General features: G+C 49.5%; 1 long non-coding RNA gene across 1 annotated transcript; it reads right to left on the bottom strand.

The window, feature by feature from the left end:
- Positions 1-14,802: 14,802 nt before the first annotated feature.
- Positions 14,803-17,519, bottom strand: LOC122461481. The gene is made up of 2 exons (XR_006283403.1): positions 17,428-17,519; positions 14,803-15,109 (listed from the first exon to the last, which is right to left on the bottom strand). It is a non-coding gene; the product is annotated as an uncharacterized LOC122461481 (long non-coding RNA).
- Between the last annotated feature and the right edge of the window lie 940 nt (positions 17,520-18,459).

The raw sequence follows: 18,459 nt of genomic DNA, 5'->3' as shown, positions 1-18,459 counted from the left end.
GCGCGGCACTAGGTAACTCGAGGGGGTGGAAGACCACGACTGTCGAGGAAGCCCCCCCGCTCTAGGCCACCAGGTAACTCAGGAGGGTGGAAGACCACGAGTGTCGAGGAAGCCCCCCCCCACTCTGGGCCCAGGCTAGCCTCAACACTTCTCCCTCCTGAAAGCTGCTGTGTTATACCTTCTGTTTGCGTTGTTTTGTTGCATAATTTGTTTGTTTTCTTTGGTAACTCTTTGCAAGTGTTACACAATAAAAAATTCTTTTCTGTTTCAAAAAAAAAAAAAAAAAACCTTCCCTGTTACCTTACCCAGGGAAAAGGGACCTACTTAGCCTGCTCTCCTGCTGCTGCCCTCTGGCCTGGGCTTCCTTGCTTTTTGCCCCTGCTTTCGGCTTCCCCCCCGACCAGGTCAGACGCTCTCCCCCATTTCTTTTCTTTTTGTTGTTTTTTTTTTCTTTCTCTGCTGTTGCTAGAGTGCTGGCCGGCTGCCGGCCGGCTGTTAGCTCCCCCCCACCTGCCCTCGGACACTGCTGCCACTCCAGCTGAAACCACCCCCCCAAAGGGGGGGGGGCTGCCAGCCCACTCCCCAGAGGAGGGGAGTGGAGGGACCCAGCCCCCAGACCCAGCCGCTTGCTGTTTTTCTGCGGACCCATCTCCGGCTGAGAGAATTTCTTATCATCCGCTCCAGCATCCCTGGAATGTTGCCGCTGCGACCTGGAACAGACAGAGAAAAAGCCAGAAAAAGCCGGGAGGAATACCGCCCGGGGAATCTACAAATCACCGTGGAGGGGGCCCAAGACTGAGTAACTTTCGAACTATGCTCTCGTGTGGGGGGAGGCCTTGACAGTGTCGTGACTGTGTTTGTAGGGACACAAGGGGTGTGGCATGGAGCTGACCCCCGATCCATCTGTGTCCTTCCAACCCCCACACTACAATCCTCATCACTGCCCCCTCCATCGTCATTGCTGGCTGTTTAAGATCTGCCTCTGGACTTAGCTGCTCGCCCTGATTCCACCGTGTGGGCCAGAAGCACCAGCCAACCAAACAGGACTCTCTGGACAAGCGTACGGTGGTTCATGTGTCCCCCCCACCCCCAAACTGCCCATCCCACAGCCTATCCCTTTTTACCTGATTCCAACTCCTGTTAACCACCTGCCACCTCCCCCGCTGGGGCATCGGCAATGGAGGGTACCGGGGTGACCTCCACCGCTGCCATGCCCACCGCCTCCCCAGACTCTAGGGGAGCCCCCCCAGCCAGCGGGAAAGGCCAGGGAAAGAAGAAGGGGAAGGCCCCGCTAAAACCACCAGGCCCTCCGTGGCAGGGGCCACCCCCACTGCTCCAGCCCCGCCACCAACCACGGCATCCCTCCCCGCTGCCCCCTCCACCAGCTCTGCGGGTGTCCCTCCCTCACCCCCCAGGATGTATGCCCGGGCGGCGGCAGCCCCCCCGCCTGCCGCCTCGTCATCTCTCCTGCCCACCACCTCCGCCACCATCAACAGCGGCCAGGGCCCCTTCCCCACCATGACAAGGAAGCACGGTGTCCGATGCCTTCTGGTGCCTGCCTCGCCCCACGTGGAGACCTACGTGCGGGCTTTGGCGAGGGTGGTGGGACCCTCCGCCATTGTGGCGGCCTCCAAAATGTATGGGAAGGTAGTCTTCTTCTTAGCATCAGAGGCTGCCATCCAGGAGGCGGTGGAGAAGGGCCTGGCGGTGGGGGTGTGTGTTTGTCCCCCTAGAGCTGCTAGAGGATCTGAATGTCTGCCTGGTCCCTCCTTTGGTCCAAAGGTCCGCCTTTGTCCCTCCTTTTCTCCCCAATGCTGCCCTGTTACCCACCCTTTCCACCCTGGGGAAACCTGTTTCTGTCATCAGCCCTCTCCTGTTGGGCTGCAAGGACCCCACCCTCCGTCACATCTTTTCCTTCCACCGGCAAGTGCAGCTTCCACTGCCATCAGCGGTGCGTGACGGAGAGGCGCTTGAGGGGTCCTTCTTAGCCCCCCACCAGGGGGCCCGTTACCGGGTGTATTTCTCCACGGGGGAAGCCCGGTGCTACCTCTGCCGGGCTTCAGGGCATGTCAGGAGGGACTGCCCCTTAGCCCGGCAAGGAGGGGCACCTGGGATCATTGCCGACACCCCTGGCTGCCCCATACCCGAACCTGCCCCCCCTCTTCGGACCACCACTTCTCCCAGGGCACCTCCCCTACAACACCCAGATGAGTGGGAGAGCCCCGCCCTCACTGCTGACAATCTGGCGGGGCCTATGGAGGAGGGTGTGGCAGAGATACCACCAGGCATGGGAGAGAGCCTGCCCCAGGGAGAATCCTCCCTCTCTTATGCCGCCCCACCGCCCCCCCCCCCAAGTCCCTGAGCCATCGCCTTTACCCCCTGACACAACCCCTGCTACCCAGCCCCCAGATGATGCCATGGAGGGCTGGGCCCTAGGCCAGGGGAAACGAGGCAAGCGGAAGGCTCGAGCTCCGCCTCATCTACCCGAGGTGGAGGCCCCCCGGAAGACCAGGAAGGGGGGCACCAATGCCGAACCTGCCGCTTTGCCCATGAGTGCGTCCCATCCACCGGTGTCAGCCGGGAAAGACGTGGTAGCACCAAAAGGTAGTGTCTCCCCTCCACGGGAGACCCTCCCCTCCGAGACCCTCGACGAAGCCCCTTCTGTTCTGACACTACCCGAAGCCCCCGTGAACCCCGAGACAACCGTCGTGGCGGGTGCCAGCAGGGAGAACCATGGGGCGACGGAAAGTGTCCTCTCCTCCATGTTCGAGGAGATCGAGGCCCTAGATCTGACCCCGGTCGCCCAGGGGGAGGACGACCTTTTGCCAGCAAACCTCGATTTGGGCGACCTCACTCCACCCCTCTTTTCCCCACTCTCCCTCCCCCTAACTGCTGCTTCTGCTCCCACCTCCGAGGAGCCCCTGGACTCCCCCATCAACCCAGCCACGGATGGCACCCCGCTGATGACCACCGAGCCTGCTCAGGTGACAGCTGGTGCCTCACGGCCGGGACACAAGTTGCCAGGGGCACCCCCTGTTGGTGCGGAGCAATCAATTTCCTTCCTGGGCGGGGACCCAACAGAAGATAATCCACCTCCTGATGCTGTGGCAGCTAAATCCATCATAGAGCCCGCGCCCGGTATCACTGAGAGCTCCCTCCCCACCCCCTTAACCCTCGAGTCTGATCGGGAGGCGCCACCATCCAGTTGCTTGCCTCCCGAAACCCAGAAGCTCGCCTCTTCCCCTGCCCCTGCCCCTGCCCCTACCCCTATCCAATTTACCTCCTGCAATGTCATTGCCACCACGGGGGCTGTCTCCTTCCCTTTCCCAACTGATGACCCCCAGGGAGTGGCCTTTGTGTTCTCCTGCCCCGATCCATTAGGAGCTGCTATCTTCCCTCCACCGCCCCCTATAGCCCCAGAGTTTGAGGCGGGCCTAGAAACTCCAGCTCATCAGGCACCCCGTCGGGGGTCTGCACACTGCTTGTCCATTTTAGAGGACCATGGGGCTGCACCAAGGGCCCCACCAGGGAACAACCGGGAAACTGTAACCCCATCCCCCCATGAGCTGTGAGGAGAGCTGAGGAAGTTTTTAAAGGATGTCCGTGGCTCCTGCAACAAGGTACTGCTTGCTGTCCAGCGATGGGGGATTTTTTTCAAATCCTCCAGGCCACAAGGGCCCTCATGGGGGAAGGTAAAGGGACGGGGAAGCAGGATGCCGCGGCCTACTGGCGGGTCCGTGTCTTCCGTGACCAATTTCTCACCTACGGGATGAGTCAAGGACTGTTGCGCGGCCCGCTGGGGGATGCAAGCGTCCCTGCCAGTGAGGATACCCCCCGGTCCCCCCCATGACACCTCTCACCATCGCAACGTTGAACACCCGGGGTTGTAGGATGGCTCTCCTCAGGTCCCAGGTGCTCTCCTTCCTTTGGGAGGGAGGGTACTCTGTGATTTTCCTGCAGGAGACCCATACGGATCCGACCGCCGAAAACAGTTGGCGGCTGGAGTGGGGGGACAGGGTCTACTTTAGCCATTCCACGATTCGGCAGGCTGGAGTGGCAACCCTGTTCTCCCCCGACCTACGGCCCGAGGTGCTAGGGGTCGCCGAGGCCGTGCCGGGTCTCCTGCTGCATCTCTGGAGCCATATAGAGGAGCTCGTGATTAACCTCGTTAACGTCTATGCCCCGACATCGGGACCTGCAATTCTATCAGCAGGCGTCCGCCTTCCTCGGCACCTTAGATTCTCACGAGTGCCTGGTCCTGGGAGGGGATTTTAATACCACCCTCGAGGAGCGAGACCGCTCGGGGACCGAGCAGAGCCCGGCCGCTGCGGACACCCTCCGGGCGATAGTTGAACATCACTCCCTAGTGGACATCTGGTGTGACCACCACCCGGATGACACTTCCACGTTCACCTTTGTCCAGGTGGAAGCCCATCGGTCGAGGCACTCCCGGTTGGACCGCAATTATTTATCATGCTTCCATCTCTCACAAGCCCAGTCCTCCAGCATTCGGCTGGCCCCATTTTCTGACTATCACCTAGCTACCGTGACAGCCTCCCTCTGTGTGGAGAGGCCGGGGCCGGCCTATTGGCATTTTAACAACAGCCTGTTGGAGGATGAGGGCTTCGTGACGTAATTCCGGGAATTCTGGTTGGCCTGGCAAGGGCAGCGGCGTGCCTTTCCCTCAGCGTGGCGATGGTGGGACCTGGGGAAGGTGCACGCCCGGTTTTTCTGCCGCGACTACACCCAGGACACCAGCCGATGGAGAAACGCGGTGATAGAGCAGTTGGAACGGGAAGTCTCAGAGCTGGAGAGGCATTTGGCCACCAGCCCCAAAGATCCACTCCTCTGCGGAGCGTGCCAGGAGAAGTGGGAGGAGCTCCGGGCCCTTGAGGACCATCGGGCCGGGGCGCCTTTGTTCGATCCCGCATCCACCTCCTTCGGGAGATAGATCGCGGCTCCCGCTTCTTCTATGCCCTGGAGAAAATGAGGGGGGCCAAGAAACACGTCACCTGCCTCCTGGCAGAAGACAGCACCCCCCTCATGGAACCGACAGAGATGTGCAGGAGGGCCCGAGCCTTCTACGCAAGTCTTTTCTTCCCAGATCCGACTGACTGTAGTGCTTGAAGAGTGCTTTGGGAGGAGCTCCCTACGGTCAGCGCGAGTGACTGAGACCGGCTAGAGTTGCCTCTCACTCTGGCCGAGTTCTTGGAAGCCCTCCGTCGTATGCCCACTAATAAGTCTCCAGGCATGGACGGGCTGACCGTGGAGTTCTACAGCGTGTTTTGGGACATCCTCTGCCCAGACCTAGTCACCGTCTGGGCTGAGTATCTGCAGAGCAGGGTCCTCCCTCTTTCGTGCAGGCGAGCTGTACTCGCCTTATTGCCGAAGAAGGGGGACCTCCACGATTTACGAAATTGGCGTTCCATCTCGCTCCTCAGCATGGACTACAAAATCGTAGTGAAAGCAATCTCGCTGCGGCTAGGGTCTGTGCTGGCAGACGTGATCCACCCAGACCAGACCTACACCGTCCCGGACTTTGATAACCTATTTCTGGTTCGGGACCTTTTGGAACTCGGGCATAGAGACGGTCTGTCGTTCGCCCTCCTGTCCCTAGATCAGGAGAAGGCATTTGATAGGGTGGACCACGGGTACCTCCTGAGCACTCTGCAGGCATTTGGCTTCGGACCCCAGTTTGTGGGTGTTCTCTGGGTGCTGTATGCTTCCGCAGAGTGTCTGGTTAAGCTCAACTGGACCCTGACCGAACCGGTCAGCTTTGGGTGAGGAGTACGGCAGGGGTTCCCCCTCTCGGGCCAGCTGTACACTCTGGTGATCCGCAGGAGGTTGACAGGGTTGGTGCTGCAGGAGCCGGAGCTGCGGCTAGTCCTGTCGGCATACGCTGATGACGTGCTCCTCGTGATCCAGGACCCGGCGACTTGGCGCAGGTGGAGCTTTGCCAGGCCATCTATTCGGCAGCCTCCTCCACCCGGGTCAACTGGGTCAAGAGCTCTGGCTTGGCGGTAGGAGACTGGCGGCAGGCGAGCTCCCTCCCACCCGCGCTTCAGACCATCCAGTGGAGCACGGGTCCGCTGCTCTACCTCGGCATTTACCTATCTGCCACACATCCCTCTCCGCTGAAGAACTGGGAAAACGTAGAGGGAGGGGTGATAGAGCGGCTCCGGAAATGGACGGCAGTACTCTGATGTCTCTGCCTCCGAGGGAGAGCGCTGGTGCTTAATCAACTAGTCCTGTCCATGCTCTGATACCGGCTCAACACCCTAGTCCCGGCCCTGGGTTTCCTGACCAACCTCCGGACATCGATTCTGGCGTTCTTTTGGTCAGGAACGCACTGGGCCCCTGTAGGGGTTCTTCATCTACCCCTGAAGGAAGGAGGACAGGGCCTGAAGTGTCTACACACTCAGGTCTATGTCTTCTGCCTCCAGGCCCTACAGAGGCTCCTCTATGGTGCAGGCGGTTCGGCGTGGAACACACTGGCGCACGCCATCCTGCGCCGCATCCGAGGGCTCCGATATGACCGGCAGCATTTTTATCTCCGTCCGGAAGGTCTTCCGCGAGACCTCTCCGGGCTGCCGGTCTTCCACCAGGACCTCCTCCAGACTTGGAAACTGTTTTTAATGACCAGGTCCGTGGCAGCCACCGAGGGGGTAGATCTCCACGCGGAGCCCCTGCTATACAATCCCCAGCTCCGTGTGCAGGTGGCAGAGTCCCGCTTGGTGCGCCAGAGCTTGATCCTGGCAGAAGTCACGAGAGTCGGAGACCTCCTGGACTACGACCAGGGAGACTGGCTGGATCCCCTGATGCTCGCCTGGTGCATGGGGCTCTCCAGACCTCGCACCCCCCGGCGCGTACTTCAGGAGGCAAAGGCCGCTTTGCCGCCCACTGCTTGAACTTACCTCGACCGGGTCCTGCTCGAGGGCACGCCCCGCCCACCCTCTACACCAGGCCCGCCGGACCTTTTAATTGGACCCCTGCCCCGCAGACCCAATCGACCCCCTCACCCCTTCAGTGCGAGCCGGCTGCATGAACTGCATCCGGTACACTTCCAAACCACTCCAAGGAAACATCTATACACGCTCGTGCTTCACAGCCTTCATGCCCTCACCCTAGTGTCCCATCCCGACACAAAGTGGCGAGACGTTCTGCCACTTTTGGAGGGTGAGCAGCCCCGGTGGGCCTATGTTCCACCTTGGCTCCGAGGCCCGTCGGGGACATCAGTTGGCGGCTCCTTCACGGAGCTGTGAGCACGGGCATGTACTTGGCATGGTTCACCCCCGTCCCAGATACTTGTCCCTTTTGTGGTGTGAGGGAAACCCTGGCACACGTATATTTGGAGTGCGCCAGGCTGCATCCCCTGTTCCATCTCCTCACAAATCTCCTGTTACATTTTTGGTTGCATTTTTCCCCTCACCTTTTTATTTATGCACTCCCCATCCATGGCCTCATGAAGTCACGGGATCTCCTAGTTAACCTCCTCCTGGCCCTGGCTAAAACGGCCATCTATAAAACCAGAGAGAGGAGGTTGGCCTATGGAGTTTCCTGTGACTGTGGGGCCATTTTCCGATCCTCGGTCCGTTCACGTATCCGGGCGGAGTTCCTCTGGGCGGTGTCCACCGACTCCCTTGATGCTTTTGAGGAGCGGTGGGCGCTGTCTGAGGTTCTCTGCTTGGTGTCCCCGTCCGGGTCCCTTTGTCTGAGCCTTTGATTGGGGGAGAGAGTAAGGGACCCCAGCCCCAGCCATTGCTGCTGCGGACACCACCACCTTAGAGGGGTCCTTTCACACGTGGGTGCACATGCCCCCCCCTCCCGGATTGTCCACCCCACAGTCTGCCACTCTTGTTGGGTGCTTTCAGAGGAGGGAATTGTTGGTGACACTGGGCGTGGCACTAGGTAACTCGAGGGGGTGGCAGACCTTGAGAGTCGATGAAGCCCCCTCGCTCTGGGCCACCAGGTAACTCAGCAGGGTGGAAGACCACGAGAGTCGAGGAAGCCCCTGGCTCTGGGCCCAGGCAAGCTTGAATACTTCCCTCCCCTGAAGCTAATGAGAAAACAATTGTGATTGGTTGCTGTGTCACACATGGCATATGCTGCTGTTTTTTACTTTGTAAGTGTGTTATGCAAATAAAAACATCTTTTGCTTGAAAAAAAAAAAAAAATTACTCTCCTGTAGCCATCTGGCCCGACCCTGTCACAGTATATAGTAAATACTCCATTTCCTTGTATGGTTACTGGACTACCAGTTTAGAACTTCTTCTTTTAAAATACTTTGTGGCACTAGAAGTATGAAAGGTTCCATTGTAAAGAAACACATTCAGTTTGAACACTTGTTAGGTCTTTCAGGAGACTCAGTAACAGTGATTAGTTGTGCTGTAATTTCATTCCCATAGCACTTTGCAGATGGGATACATCTCAGAATTACTTAACAGCACAGTATGTGCTTCCAAGTCTTGGAATTTTATCTGTAGTCTGGTGATATTTGAGGTTTTACTTCAAGCTCCAGCTGCTGGAATAGATTACATGAGAATCTCAGCTTTCACTTTAAAAAAAAAAAAAGTGTGTAGCCTGCCTGATTGCAGAGAAAAAATGACCCAAGTGTAACTGAAAGGGTTGTCTGCCCCATAAGGGCATTACTGCCTACTGGTACCCGGCATGGCTCTTTAAGAATCAAAGGGTCCAATTATAGGTAGAAGGCCCCGAGAAATATTGGAAGAAACATTTGGAGGAACCCTGCTACTATTTTTAAAAGGGCACAGGGCCTTACAGTGAGGGTAGGACAAGGCTCCTCTCTCTCCTAGCCAATTGGGGATGATATGGGAGAAAGCGACCAGCATAAATGCTGCCTCCTCCCTCAGAGCAGGGCAGCTGTCTGCAGACATTGAAGGGAATAAGAAGGCTCCTACAGGGAACAGAAACATGCAGGAGAAGAAATGCCAAACCCTCTGACCCTGAGGACTAAGTGGAGCCAGCTGATGGATAATTATTGGTTGAATTACCCAGCTCCAAAAGGAGCGCTGGAGACTCCAGGTGAGGAAAGAGGGCAAGAATTACTTGAACTATCCAAGCTCCAGGAAATGGGCTGAGCCCTCCTGCCATAAGGTGAGACAAAGTCTGAGAAATAAACTTGAGGAGACTGGGAACAGAGCTCAGAGGGCAAGCTTCAGTGGAACAACAAAAGTGAGAAGTTCCTTTTCTCTATTTGGGAATTTAAGAGAACTTTTTTTGGCAGGTGTGATAATAAACAAGTCCTAATGAGGGTATCCTTGAATCAAGACTACCTGAAGTGAAGTTATTGGCACCCTGAGAAGGTAAACTGAGGCAAGGACTAAATACAACACCACATTAACTCAGCAGTGAGTGCTACACAGCAGGGATATCCTACAAGAGTGAAACAAAGGCAATATGAGGGGTGGGGATCTTGACCTTTTTAGCCAACTTCATCATTTGTGGTGGGTAGGGGGAGGGAAGAGACATGACTTATGTTTGAAGATTTGGGGTTAGAATTAATGCAATACAGTAGGCGTACCAGTATTTTAGGAGTCTTGGCAGGTTAGGATTGGCCAGAGGAACTCTATTAAACTAGCAGCATCTCTATTAGCTGCATATGAGCAGAGTTTGGTGAGAAACATGAATATGTAGAAAACATTTGAAAAAATATGCAGTATAGACGTGAACATTGAGATCAAATAGAAAAGTAAGTAACTGACCATTTTGGTTGATACATAAAAGGATTTGTTTCCTTGCATGCCTAAGAAATATGACAAAAGCAAAATATCAAATTAATGCTGAAATGTGCAAGTAAGGACATACACCCATGCACTACCAGTGATGCAGTGGAACTAAAAGACATTCTCAGAAATGTTGAAATGAAATACCTTAATGAGTGTGATGAATGTCACTAATTAACATGTTATTTTAAGCCACTATTCAACATGCACTGTTTACTTAAGTTGGAGAAACAAAACTGCTCTATACCACCAGCTGGTTCAGTTATGTTTAATTGTTTTCATTGTAAATAATAAATTAAAAAAGAATTGTAACAAAAGTGGGGTCCATCCAGCCCCTGGAACAAGAGGGAAGAGTTGCAGGTGTGGATTGGATCCAAACTACACGGAAGCCCTCTTTGCCAGGAGAAGTTCTACCCTCCCAAACTTGCCTATGAGGGCACAAATGAGATCACGAGAATTCCTGTGCCTGTCGCTCGAGGGAGAAACATCCAAACAGATCCTAGGAGTCTGTCAAATTGGGGAGACGTAACAAAAACAGTGGGATCTACAGAGGTAACTGGCCAGGGTAAAAGAGCAGCAACAAACCATCTGAATTATCAAACACATAGATGAATACAATATGTTGAGGAAAAGTTAACATGGCTTTTGTAAAGAGAAATCATGCCTCAATGTTACAATTCTTTGAATGAGTCCAAAGACATGTGAACAAGGGTGATCCAGTCGATACCATGTACTTTGACTTTCAGAAAGCCTTTGAAAAAGCCCTTTAAGTAGAGCAAGCAGTCATCGGATAAGAGAGAAGATCCTTTCATGGACCAGTAACTGGTTAGAAAAAAGGAAACAAAGGGTATGAATAAATGGTCAGTTTTTACAATAGAGAGGTAAACAGTAGGGCCTCGCAAAGATCTGTACTGGAACCTGTGCTGGTCATCATATTCAGAAATAATCTGGAAAAGGATGATACAAAGTTATTCAAGAAGATTAAGTCCAAAGTTGACTGCAAAGGGATCTCACAAAGTGGGGGTGACTGGTCAACAAAATGGTTGATGAAATTCAATGTTGGTGAGTGCAAAGTAATGCAGATTGTTGGGATTTTTTTTTAATATAATGCACACAAAATGATGGTGGGAGGGTCTAAATTAGCTGTTACCACTCAAAGATCTTGGCATCATCATGGCTAGTTCTCTGAAGACATCTGTTCAATGTGCCATGGCAGTTAAAAATCTAATAGAATGTTATGCACCATTATGCAAGGGGTAGATAAGACAGTAAAGATAGTTCCATGCCCACATCTTTAATAGTGTGCACAGTTCTGGGCACCCCATCTCAAAAGAGGTATTAGAATTTGAATAAGTACAGCGAAGGTCAACAAATGATTAGGGATATGGAACCACTTCCATCTGAGTAGAGATGACTAAGGGGGGATGGATAAGAGGTTTATAAAATTATGACTGATATGGAGAAAGAATTATTTACCCCTTTACATAACACAAGAATCAGGTCACCTAATGAAACTTGGGAGCAGGTTTAGCACAAATATAAGGAAGTACTTCTTCACACAATGTACAATCTATTTGAGAAACTCATTACCAGGTGGATGTTGTGAAGGCAAAAAATATAACTGGGTTCAAAAAAAGAATTAGATAAATTCATCAATGCTATTATCCAAGATGGTCATGGATGCAGCTTTCTGCTCTGGGTGTCCCTAAATCTTTGACTGTTAGAAGCTGGGACTGGACAATGGGATGGATCACTCGATAACTGCCTTGTTCCATTCATTCTCTCTGAAGCATCTGGCATTGGCCACTGCTGGAAGACAGGACATTGGGCTAGATTGACCATTGGTCTGACCCAGTATGGCCGTTCCCATGTTCTTATCCTGTGTAAGGAAACTGTCAGCAGCTGTTGGGGCCTAAGAAGACAAAGGTACTCAGGAGGCCAGAGGGCTGGCCAGGGCTGTGTTACACCTGTAGGGGCAGATAGGGGCAAACACTTCTTATGTGTCCTATGTAAAACAGGACATAAAGGGTTAACTCTGGGGATCAGAATGCAGGGAAAACTGCTGATACTCAACCTGTCAGGGCATGGACATCAGCTAGGTATCTCAGGCATGGTGGAGATTGGACATTGGCAAAGGGGCTGCCCGTGTAAAACTGAGATGTTACAATGGGAAAAGCAGGGGCTCAGAAAGGAGGGACTGGCCTGCAGCACAAAGATTAGGGCTGCCACGGGAGTTCAGGCAGTGGGGGTGATGAAAGCCCTTACGCTTATGCACCTGTTCCACTCAGCAGCAAGCCAGAGGGATCCAAGGGACAAAAATTGTTGCCGCTGAGATAACAGGAGTCAGTATGGCAACATAGATAGATACCAAACAATACATGATGGAGACTCAGCACTGTCTTCAAAAAGGAAGAAGGGCAGGACTGTGAACATATTGATCTAGGGCAGCAAGCTGAGGGTCAGACAGAAAACCAGACAAAAGTGACAGGTACATAGTGAGATAGGCAAAAGAGGGGTGAGAGGCTGACAAAGTAGGCTTTGCAGGAGTCCCAGCAAGAAAAAGCACTGGATTAAAGAGAACTTGAAGACCACCTGTGGTGGATGGAGCTTCCCATGTGGATGAAACTCATACAGGGGGACATGATAGTAATGTGTGCCCTGAGACCAAGCAAGGTTTAGAAAGGGAGAGGGGATGGGGTATCTCATGGGCTGGTTAGCCCTTTAAAGGCAAGCTGGGCTTAGCTTGGCCCATGATCTACCAATTACCCCTCAGCCTTGCCCATGATCTAGCCATACAGGAGTAATTAGTTGAGTGCAGTGAAGTTAGAGTAGTAGAGGACTACTCAGAGATGAACTTAGCTTGGGGGAGAAACTGCAGAGAAGTCAGGACACTTCTGCAATAAGGAAACCCACATGGAACAGGGTAGGTTCCTGTGAATGGGGGAGGAACCCTGAGATATGTCCTACAACAATCAGGGAGATCCCTTGGGGATGCTGCCAGAGTCCCTGGGGAAGAAGCAAGATAGAGAAGCTCTACAGGGGCCAGGAGAAGGGGCCAAGAAGCAGAGAACTCTAGTGGAGCCTGAGAGGGGTGGCAGAACTACTGATTTGGACTTTCAGTTGGATCTTTTGTTTCCCTGGAAGGGGACTGAAATGTGTGATGTGGCACAGGGCTGAGTTATAGAAGATGCTGATGAGAGGCAGACTGCCAGTAGGTGGTGCTGGTGATGAGGTCCCTTTGCAGCATTCCATTCTGACACAGGAGGATACTGGGGTGGTGAGTATGCAACCTTAGAAGATCCTGTAGTGGTATTTCCAATCCTAATGATATGGTGTTAAAAAAGGTACCTATTATTTATTAACAGACAGCATGGACCGCATTCTAAGCTCTGTTACACCAGAATAAATCAGGATTAATCCTATTTACTTCAGGAGTATTAGTCCTGAATAATAACTGAGTTCAGAATCTGGCCCTATATGTTCAAATTATATTCTAATCTCAAATTGTATGAAAAACTGAAATAGGCATTTACAAGACTTAGGTTTTACTGTTTCTTTTCCTGGGACATGAGAAGAGAGTTTCAGAACAGAAAAATGCTAGTATTAAAAACGGGGAGCTGAGGAAATATTGTTTTCTAAGCAGCTCAGACTTCATTCCATTGATCAGATCTTTGCAGGTGCAAGGTATTGGTCACTACTTCCTGGGGCATATTGATTTCAATGGTATACTTTCTTCCTGTGTAAGCCTTCAATAGACCGAGGGCATCAGTGATGGAGGGTTTGATCTTGAGGAAGTGCTGAATATCTACAGTTGATGAGTATCTTCAATTCCCAAAGAAGTCCTAATGAAGCCAATGGGAACTCAGAGCTCTCTGCCCTTAGCAAAATTACAGCAACTTGTAAGAGTGAGCTATAAGGGAGTTGTCATAAATATAAAAGGAAGGGTAACCACCTTTCTGTATACAGAACTATAAAGTCCCTCCTGGCCAGAGGCAAAACCCTTTCACCTGTAAAGGGTTAAGAAGCTAAGATAACCTCGCAGGCACCTGACCAAAATGACCAATGAGGAGACAAGATACTTTCAAAGCTGGCGCGGGGGGTGGGGGGGGGGGGGGGAACAAAGGGTGTCTGTCTGTCTGTGGGATGCTTTTGCCGGGACCAGAGCAGGAATGCAGGTCAGAACTCTTGTAAAAAGTTAGTAAGCAATCTAGCTAGAAATGCGTTAGATTTCCTTTTGTTTAAATGGCTGGTAAATAAGCTGTACTGAATGGAATGTATATTCCTGTTTTTGGGTCTTTTTGTAACTTAAGGTTTTGCCTAGAGGGATTCTCTATGTTTTGAATCTGATTACCCTGTAAGGTATTTACCATCCTGATTTTACAGAGGTGATTCTTTTACTTTTTCTTTAATTAAAATTCTTTTAAGATCCTGATTGCTTTTTCCTTGTTCTTAAGATCCAAGGGTTTGGGTCTGTGTTCACCTATGCAAATTGGTGAGGATTTTTATCAAGCCTTCCCCAGGAAAGGGGGTGTAGGGCTTGGGGGGATATTTTTGGTGGGAAGACGTCTCCAAGTGGGCTCTTTCCCTGTTCTTTGTTTAACACGCTTGGTGGTGGCAGCATAGGTTTCAAGGACAAGGCAAAGTTTGTACCTTGAGGAAGTTTTTAACCTAAGCTGGTAAGAATAAGCTTAGGGGGTCTTTCATACAGGTCCCTACATCTGTACCCTAGAGTTCAGAGTGGGGAAGGAACCTTGACAGGAGTGCAACACACCTGTTCACAATCAGTTATTCTCTTACTTGTACTTTGTTACCTGAATGCTCAGGTATGAGAAGACCTCCATATTGCTCTGGCAGTGCAGAGGATCCTTAAAGTGGGTGTAAAAGTAAACCCACCAACACACTATGGCCTTACGGTAACTGAGAATCAGGCTCAGATCATGTTTTCACCTGTTGGTCTTCTAAAATAAAGCTCACTGCTTTAGGAAAGCTGGCAACCCCCCTCTACACACACTACAAGGAGACTAGACTTGGAAATCCTCAAGTCAAAATTAAAAGAGCATAACTTGAAATAGGGTGTGTTTATTTTCCTATATGAAAATGACTGATGGAAAAAACTAAACTTGACGGGTGTGAAATAACATGTTGGACATTTCATTAATTTTTCCACAGTTGTGTGTGTGACATATGCTTTAAATATTTGAGTCTCTGTGACCAAAAAAAAATAGACAGTGAAAAAGCTTGAGTGATGGTATCGACCTAAATTGTCCCTGCAGCATTCTAAATCAAAATCTCCATGTCCAGAGTTCCCAGCATCTTCTGTTTCTAGGTCATCTTGTCAATGTAAAAGCCCGGATACTTGGTTGTGACTAAAAAAAAAAATCACAGAACGAAGTTCAGGTGTGAGTGCAAACTTTTAAAATACCTTTGTGCTTCCCTAATCCTGGGCTAGCTTTGCATCAAAACTGTCCTCTGGTGTGGCTGGTGTAACTTTTGCTGGCTGCCTATGGCCCCAAAGCTGCCAAAATGGCATGTCCTCCTTTCTCTCCAGGAATGCACCCTAATCTATCCATGCTGAGAGGTGGCACAGGAGCTGGTATGGTGGCTTCAGGCCACTGGAGGATCCTTCTACAGTGAGGTGATCTTCCCATACCCATGTATGCTGACTTTAGGGCCTGTTCATGCTAGTGTAGTACAGTGGAGAAAGTGGGTCCAAATAAGTTAATATTTTGTAATTATCAGCAACATTTCTAAAGAACTGTATCATAGCTAAAGCTGAACAAAAAGTAGAATTTCCATCCCACAGGAAATTCCCTGATTTCAAAGTTTGGAATCAGGACAAGAGTTGAAATCTGAATCTCACTAAATGAAATTTTCTATTTCAATAATTTCCAGTTGACAATTTCAATGAAATCCATATAGTCCTGTAAATTGTTTGCTTTAATTAAATCAGCATTTCCTAATAGAAGACTGCTCTGTTGGAAAATTTTCCACTAGCTCTACTAACAACCTTCATTCCATTTTAAGTTCTGTAATACACAATCACACCACTAACTTGCTATACAAGATCAGCTGAATTGCTGATTATTATCTGAGGTGCTAAGCTAATATGTAATATTAGATAAATGGCTGGCCAGACTGCATCCTCCTATAATGGAATTCATGTGAAGGGATGCGGGGGGAGTAAAAAAGGGAGAGAAAAACATTTATTACCAGCCATAGTACTCTTGCATTCCTGCTAGTTGGCCTCTTATGGCTCCATGCCATATTTAGTCAATAGACATAAATTTGCCTGAATTATTCTACCTTTTCTATCATGCAAAATGAAAATTGCTGATTTCTAAAAACATTGCACATGCTTGCCAAATCTTGGAACGGCATATTACATTAATACCATTGAAAGTTAGGGCCAGATCCTCAGTTGATTCATAGCTCTGCTGAAGTTAGTATTTGAAATGCATTGATTGCACGTACTGAGGATCTGTCCCTGAATAATTTCATAGTACATAATATAAAGAAATCTGAGAGGCATTTTCTTAAGCTCTCACAAGAAAGAGCCTCCCTGATCAAAAAGAAACTAACACTCTTTGTCAAGGTTCCTTCCCCACTCTGAACTCTAGAGTACAGATGTGGGGACCTGCATGAAAGACCCCCTAAGCTTATTCTTACCAGCTTAGGTTAAACGCTGCCATCACCAAAGTGTTACAAAAAGAACAGGGGAAGTGACCACTTGGAAATGTCTCCCCCCCAAAATATAACCCCAAGCACTACACAAAAGCATATGATAATTCAGCTGGAAATCTGCATCTGATGAAGTGAGCTGTAGCTCACAAAAGCTTATGCTCAAATAAATTGGTTAGTCTCTAAAGTGCCGCTAGTACTCCTTTTCTTTTTGTGAATACAGACTAACACGACTACTACTCTGAAACCTGTCATCAAGAATGAGAATTTTTAAAAAAAGGCATGGACAGCAGCAATCAGCTCACCCATTGAAAAAATATTTTAGATTTTTGCCAATAGCCTGATTGCTAAAATCTGGGAAAAAAATGCATAGAAACCTAGACTCCTATTCCAGATCCTGGGCAGAGTCCATGCACACTAGCTTTTCCAGTTGAAGACAGCGGGGCTGAAATTCCTTTCATTTGCCCTAGACCACAGAGAGGTAGCAGAGCTGTTAATCATCAGTTAAATAGTTTAGCAATGACAAAACCAGGGGAGGCTGATCTCACAATCAAGTTATATTCTACCAATGAAACCAAGTGGAACTTTAGCATTATAGGACCAATCCATCTCCCACTGAAGTCAAATTGAGTCATTCTGCTGACTCAAATGGAAGCTGGATTAAGCAGTAGGTCTTCAGTATTCGCAAGTGTGTCACATTTCACCCTTTGTCTAGTGATTTAAAATGCAAGTCAGATCAGACCTGGTCCTATTATATTCAGATAATAGTATCAAAATCGCTTCAGTGAATTAGCCATATTTTACAGCACTAGAGTATAAATCAGAATCACTGTGGCTTTGTTTTGTGTTCTGTATGCCCTTTCCCTGGTTTGTGTTACTGTTTTGTGGTATTTATGCAAATGACGATAAGTATACTGGAATAAAAGTCAGATCATTCCACTACTCATTCTTACTTAAAATAACTCTTAGCTTGGAATGGATTTCTCTTTCACTTGCCAGTATTTACCTTCCTGCACAGGGATATACCGGAATGGAATGGCAGTGGGTCAGCCATCACTGCACTGCTATCCTTCACTCTTCCAGACCCTGTGAAGCACTCCATATAAAAACATTTACAGTAAGCTACAATAATTGTCCAAAACATTGTAGTAGCACTATTGTAAGTTGTAATGCCTGGGGCAATTATAGAATACTCTAATTTACTATAAGTCATGAACTTTAAATGTCACTCAGTCAATGTTGCTGCTGAGGATAAGTTATTATAATGCCTGTTTCCCCATCTAAGGTATATCTTGAGTTGTGTCTCCTATCCTTAGTTGCCCACTCGCATCCTGTTCTTGTTAGTCGTGTCAATGTACAGTCATTTTGTTTTTGTCACATTGAGTAGCAGTCTTTATTCCTCACTATCTGTTTATGCGACTCCAGAAGTTGTTGCAAATCATAGGCAGTATTAGCAAAAAGCAGGAAATTAAATTCATCTGGCATCATATATATCCTGTCAAGGAGGCTGTTCCAAAGAATCCAGAAGATGACTAGGAATGACTTGCTCAGCTATGGCCTCCCTTAAAGTATAGAAAAAACAAGGCATGTTGAAACATACGAAGTGTGACTGGTGAAAAGCCTATTTCCATAATAATTTACAGATGCAAATCATGAGAAATAAATGCTGCTCACAAGAAGAAAATTTAAGCTTTTGACATTTGGTCCTTCTGAAAACTCTTGTATCTCCTGGAGTGGGAAAAATGCCTACCTTAGAAATAGTATTAGAGAGATGCAGACCCTGGATGTCAGGGATCAAGATAGAAAAATTTTGAGAAAGTTATTGTGGAAGGAATAGTGGAGGGTCATCATAGTAGTGGCTAACCAGAAAGTAAATAGGTGGATCATGTGTGAGAGACCACGCAAAGGTCATCTTCTGAGTGCTCAAAGTTAGCAATGGAGTCTGAAGGTTTTAGAAAATTCTGCTGTGAGTACATAACTTTTACTTAACCTTTTCATAGCCTTTAGGGCAACATTTCACAAAGAACCATCTAAGTCA

The sequence above is a fragment of the Chelonia mydas genome, chromosome 8 (genome assembly GCF_015237465.2).
Source record: "Chelonia mydas isolate rCheMyd1 chromosome 8, rCheMyd1.pri.v2, whole genome shotgun sequence".
In the NCBI taxonomy this organism is placed as follows: domain Eukaryota; kingdom Metazoa; phylum Chordata; order Testudines; family Cheloniidae; genus Chelonia; species Chelonia mydas.
The sequence above is the reverse complement of the archived record's forward strand: the minus strand, read 5'-3'. Positions and strand labels throughout refer to the sequence as shown.